Source organism: Fragaria vesca, linkage group LG6 (genome assembly GCF_000184155.1).
Source record: "Fragaria vesca subsp. vesca linkage group LG6, FraVesHawaii_1.0, whole genome shotgun sequence".
NCBI lineage: Eukaryota > Viridiplantae > Streptophyta > Magnoliopsida > Rosales > Rosaceae > Fragaria > Fragaria vesca.
Window position 1 is genome coordinate 12,791,559 of NC_020496.1, and position 6,819 is coordinate 12,798,377.

Here is a 6,819-nt window from a genome sequence, read left to right on the forward strand (position 1 = left end):
TCTTCTTTTGATATTAGTGGAATCATCTTATCGTTTCCGCTCGTGGATGTAGCTTTTTGATTTGGGGTGAACCACGTAAATCTTTGGTCTCTTTAGATTTTTAGTTTACTTTATATTTTCTTATATTTCGGTACTTCATACTTGTTTGTTGAACAAGGGTTATTGAAGGTGCTGAAAAGAGTGATGTATATACCAAATCCCTCACCAGTCAATTATATGTGAAGCATCGACTATAGACTCTTCAGATTATTGAAGGTACACTTGTTCAGAATCCATATTCAGATATTGGTACAAGTGTATTTGCTGAGGGCCAGTTTGATTGGTTCTGTAGCTCCCTTGTTTAGGCAATTTCCTTTATTCTTTCTTGCTTTCTTTGCATTTTCTTATTGAGATAATCTTATCTTCTCAACATATGAGCTATGACTAACCCGATCTGAAGCCTATTTAGGGCTTCATAGCTAACAAGTCCCTCAAGTCCCCGGTCAAGAATCTCGCTTGGGTGGGGGCTTACAAATTTATAGAGATATCGGGTGACTCGTGGCGAATTTGTGACGGTGTTGGGGTCGTCTAGTCCCCCAATCCCCCAAGTCGCCGTGCAAGTAAGAGTTCTTTGTATGCGCTTCTTTCAAGTGTTGTTATGGTTGTACCGTTACTTGATAAACAATTATAACTTTATCGACGCGTTTAATGCACGTGTAGTAATGGCGAAAATCAAGGCATTAGGGCCGAGTTTCGAGGTGAAGCGTGCATTAATGAGAAATGTGTTTTTTAATCTCAACCGTTGATGTGGAAAGGAATCGATGGTGGGTAGGAGCTTGGGTTTCTCTATAAAAGCCCCAGCTTGGGCTTTTACTCTTCTCCTTCCGATTTTCTGAGATTTGAGACAGTAGGTTCTGTATCGTCTTCGTCTTCTCCTCAACTCATCATTTTCTAAGGACTAAGGTATGTATCCGAGCTCTGACTCTTGTTTCCTTTTCCCTGTTTCCTTGCATGTTTTGTTAAAAGATTGAATCTGAGATTTTTCCAGAATTGGGTTTCTGTGGTGTCTGATATTTGTGGTTTTGAGGTTAAAGGACATCTGACTTTGTGCTTGAATTTTTAAGGATTCTAGGTGTGGGTTGGATTTTTGTTGATAGTGGATAAGCTGGGGATTTGAATTTGGAAATTGGGGATTGAGGCTTAGGTTTTTATATAGGAGGATATGTCGGTCTCTTCTTGATGGGTACCCTGAGACTAATGTTATCGTTGCCTTGTGGCAAAGCCGGTGCAAAGGTCGCGTGAGTGACATTTTTGAAGCTTTCCATTCCCACAGTTTGGGATCCTCTTTGCACCGAGACTTATTTGTACTTCTAGTATTCTTTTATTGTTTTTATCTAGATGTCGGCAGCGGATGTCGAGTCTCATGTCTCGTCTTCTAATTCATTTATCCAGGAGGTAGAAATAGGAACTTGCTTCTCCTTGGTCTCGGGGATAATAGCTTGTTCCTCATTGACAACTTCCATATCATCTAATGTCTTAGGTGGAGTGAATTCAGCTATGAAATCTGTTGTTGCCTGCTCTTTGATTGTTGTACTTGGCTTGTACCGTAAATCAATTTCATTAACTCTATAGCCCACTTAACTAAATGTCCTGAGGTGTCGGGATTTTGGAGCACATGTCTTAGTGGTTGGTTGTTGAAGAAAGGAGCACATTTATCAGTAAGGCAAGAGATAAATCGAGCTAAGATCACGAGTCTACCAGTGAGACTTTAGACCTCGTTCCTTGTTTCTGGAGTCTTCATGTCAAGGATTACCTTTAGTTTCTCGGGGTTTGCTTCTATACCACGCTCGCTAACCATAAAGCCCAAGAATTTTCCTCCTCGTACCATGAATACACACTTTTCTGGATTCAACCTCATGCCATTTGCAATCATGGTGTCAAGTACGGTTACAAGATGGGCAACGTGAGCATCAAGAGTTATGCTTTTGACCAACATGTCATCAACATACACTTTCATTATTTTCCCTATGTACCCTTCAAACATGGTGTTGACAAGCCGCTGATATGTCTCTCCCACGTTCTTGAGGCCAATAGGCATGACTTGATAATAGAAACGCCCTTATCGGTAGTGAAGGCTGTGTGCTATTGGTGTCGTGGATCCATCTTAATATGGTTTTACCCCGAGTAGGCATCAAGAAAACTGAATAACTAGTGTCCTGCTGTGGAGTCCATGAGTTGGCCAATCCTTGGGAGCGGGATATTATCCTTAGGGCAAGCTTTGTTGAGATCAGTGTAGTCCACGCACATCTGCCATTTGTCATTGGCCTTTTTTACCATGACGACATTAGCTAACCATGTTGGGTAAGCAGCGTTCCTGATGAACCCGATGTCTTTGAGGCGCTTCACCTCAGCTTAAATGGCTTTGTATTTTTCTGCACTGAAAGCTCGTCTTTTTTGCCTCATGGGTTTATAATCCTTTGCTATTTTAAGGGAGTGTGTGATCAGGTCAGGGGAGATTCGGAACTCGGCACAATCCACATTTTTTGGATTGTTCTAAGGACAATGTAAATTGTACATCTTATTCTAAATCAATACAAACCACATAAAGAACAACTCGAAAATTTTCACTATTTGGAAAAATTCTTCGAAATTGTGCCAACAATTTCATTGAGGTCTCAAATTGTAAAAACAATATAAAGACATTGATACGACGTCTTATTACATATAGCTTGGAAAGAAAATCAAAGTCTAGCTACTGACATCAGAGTCAGGGGCATCTAGAGCTGGATCCGAATCTTTAAAGTTCGCGATCGTTAGGTTGACATTCTTGTCCTTCTTTTGATTTTCCGTACAGTTGATCTCCAAAGATTCTTTGTACTTTTTGTATGAATTCACAACTTGAGGATGAGCTCGACAATTCTTGAACAAATGATCCGGAAATCCACAACGGTTTTATTGTCCTGAGCTGGCGTGAGTATATTTGACATGTTGGTATCTTGGTCGGGAGTGGCGCCACTAGGGCCGGCGACACCTCCCCTTTTTTTTCTAGACATCGTCGCGGCTTCTTCTGTTGTTGCCTTGACCCACATTGTCTTCACCACACTAGGCGTTAATCCCATATGCGTAGGCTAATACGTTTATCTCATTAGCATATATGTAATTCTCGTTTGTTGTATGATCAAAATCAAGTCCTTTTGTTAACTCCAAGGTCGTAAACTCCATAACTAGTTAGCAAAAAAAATACCCTGACATGAACATAAACTAACTTTAAGGGTCTAGAGGAGTTGATGATGATCGAATCCTCTAAAAGGTCTATAAATCCTACTACATGACACATCATGAACTAAGAAAACAAAGACTCGTCGTGTGTACGTGGTGAAGAACAAAATTTTGGGGGGGGGGGGAGTTTATAGCTATTAACTCTAGGGTTAGAACACGTCATTAATAACGTGTTTCAGGGTGAATTATTAAGATAATGAAAGATAATAGAGAATATAGAATCATCATCTTATTCATATGATATGAGCCTTTTATATAGAGAATTACATAACACCTTTAGGTGTACGTTGTATAAAAAAACATATCTTTGTATCTTATCACCATACGAAATTGAGATTCCTCATTTGATTTGACTAGCATTAATTATACCAAGACACACACATGTGAAATTTTCCTATAACATATTTTAATTTATTTGAGAATTTTCTACTACCTTTGGTTTTTAAGACATTTAAAAAAATAATTAAAAAAAAAGCTTCACAAAACACACTAAAGCCACCCCCTAGCTTTCTAGAAGTAATTAAAGATTACTTTCGCTCATGTTTTTCAAATATGATGACGAAGAAACTAGTGATCATTGGCTAGTTTCGATATAGTATATGAATGAACAATTTTTCTCCCTATATCTCTGTTTCGGCGTGATTTCTGAGGGGATGAATCACACAGAATGCAGGAAGAGCACCATCTTCAAGACCTATAACCTGTCAATCATGAGCAAACGACGTGAGAGGGAAAACCGGCCTTCAACCCTCCGATGCCTAAGTCAACCATATGAGAGTAGAAATAAGGTATGAATAGGGTGGAGATGGAGACTTACTTAAATGAAGAGTGGAAACATATATTTATAGAGATATGGTGGATGCACCCTAAAAGTATCATTTTGCCCTTATTAGAAAGTGTATTACTATTATACCCTTAATAAATTGAAGAGTTTAGGTTTCTTAGGCTTAGTTAAGGCCCAAGCCCGGTTTATATGACAATATGTGTTTTTTTAGGCGAGTATGACTGATGTTGTATCTCTCACATGTGATGTATGTATCTTAAGAACTTTAGAAGAATTCGCAGAAGGATATTAAAAGAAGTTGAATACAATTAGTACTTCTGAATTTGTATACTGATATCTGTCCTTCCAACGGTACAAGAGCCGTGTTAGAGTCTCTTATCACATTGTCCTATAAATGATGATTATTCTTTACAGTGAGCGGAAGCAGAGGGGATGGCATCAGGGTTGGTAATCTGGATAATATATACACCCTGTACCATCCAATTGGTGCCATCTCTTTGATTCTAGCTCTTTCAAATCAAAATAAGTATTAAATCCACCAAGTGAAGCTTCTTAGTTGATATGACTTGGGCGAAATATAATACAACCTAAATGTAGCACAAGCACACAGCCGTACGTGTTCGATTTTGTTTTCCATGGCTGCTGTGCTGTTATTTTAGCTGTTCAATCACAATTAGCCTTCCCAAACTCGAGGGATTGGGTGCGGCACTACTGCTGCGTCCCTTTCCCAGCCCTAACCCTTCCAGCCATCAGTGTAATTGAAGTTTATTAATATTAAGGCCAATAGCTTACAGCTTATAAGTTCCTTTCATCTGCATCAGCTTAGTTTGTCCTTACTTATCGATAAGAATTATCATATCCTGATATCCATATGGTATCTTGCTGCTGTGTGTTGATACAAGAAAACTACTTCATCGTGTAGTACATGGTTGCTAGCTAGTTCCCATTCAGGAGTACATTTTACATATAAGATCTTTTTCATCCAACAAATATTGATAGCGATCAGAACATCCATTTCATCATGCTATATATAGCCTAAGCCCTAAGGAAATATTACAATCAATGGGCTAATGATTATCATTTTAATATACAGAAAAACCACTAAGGAAACTATGGGTGGATGTAATAATAGAGTTAACGTTGGTGTGGAATTACTATGTATGGAAAGGTCAAAAAGTATTCATATATATGGTTCCCATGGCTTGCCAAGTTTAAATTGGAGTCCAACTCAATCTGATCGTGGATAACGACTACCAATAAAATTCAATCTATTGGTTTCTAGATTTAGAGTAGAACAATGATTTTTTTTTAAAAGAATACGTCAACTTCGGATCAATTAAAGAGGGCATTCCATCAAGCTACAGAACAGGTATCCCATAATACAATGTAAGGCTCAAAAGGCTGTAAAAACAAACATATTCTATTACCGATTGTCTAATGCAATAGTATTATTTATTATATAAAAAGAAAAAAAACTCAATCTAAACAATCAACTTCTGTGTGCAATCAAATGAGTTAACATTATAAAAAGCGAGAAAAAAAATGCGAAGAAATTAAAACTTCCCTAACCGGTATTACATCAGAAAACTGAAACTCTTGTACTAAATATCTTGATGTCTAAGACTTTAATTGGTGTATATAGCAACGATTCAATACAGATCAATAGTTCCAATTGACAGACATTAATAACGTTAGAAAATTGTCATATGCAATCAAGAAGCGGTCCTTGCCCCTCCTGGGGTGTACCCACACTCTCTACAGGAGGTGAAGACTTAGGGTTATTCTAAAGGCAACACGAACGACTTTTTTTTTGTCGGCACATTCTCCACCACAAGCACATAGACCTCCACCAGACCATCCTCAAACAACATCGGCAGCGACCCAACATCCATGCAAAGTCACTTCCTACTCACTTCACAATCACCTTCACGAATTTTGCGCACCCCCCAAAACCTCCAATGAGTTCTGAGACTACGCTTCTAACTTTACGCAATCAAACGTCGCTACTCAATAGTACATTATACGTGCAATGATTTTATGATATTTTCCACTTGTGTGGTGTCGCATTGCGAACACATGTTACACATATCAAAAGTTCACCTGACGGAGAAATATAACCACAACATCCTAAAATTATGAAAAGAGGAGTAGGTCCTGATCAACAATCATGTTCAATTGTTCATCGATAAAAACTATCGAAAGGAATATTTTGACCTTTCCAGTTAAGCAAAGTCGCATTTAGAAGTTTGTTTTTATTCTATATATGTACGGGTTGTATGTGATTCTTACGGTACTTCTAAACTTTTGATTGTACATATAGATATAGTTTGATGTCTCTAAATGCAATAATATCTGCGTACAAATACTTTTTTGGTAATTCATCACATGACTCACTATATGACTATATAACAGATACCTGAATCATCTTAGGCACTATTTTTTATTTTTTTTATCTTTACATTGCTTTAAGAAAAAAAGAAAGCAACACAATAGCCGCCTCTCTCTAACCCTAGCAAGAGAGAGGGCGATCATAGAGAGATCCTCCCTGTCCAGTAGCGTGCTTCTACGCCGTCGTCGGATGGGGCTTTGCCGCCCCTTGAGGGTCGGGTATGCGTCCGGTTTGTTTTGCTTTTCTCTTCGGCTCGTGCAATGGTGAAGGATGTCGAGCATGTAGGGACTGAGGAGAAGAAGAAGAGAAAGTCAATTGGCGACGGTCGTCTGTGAGTACCGGATTCGTTCCGTTCGATGGGGGTAAGGGCGCTACCTCTCTCTCTCTC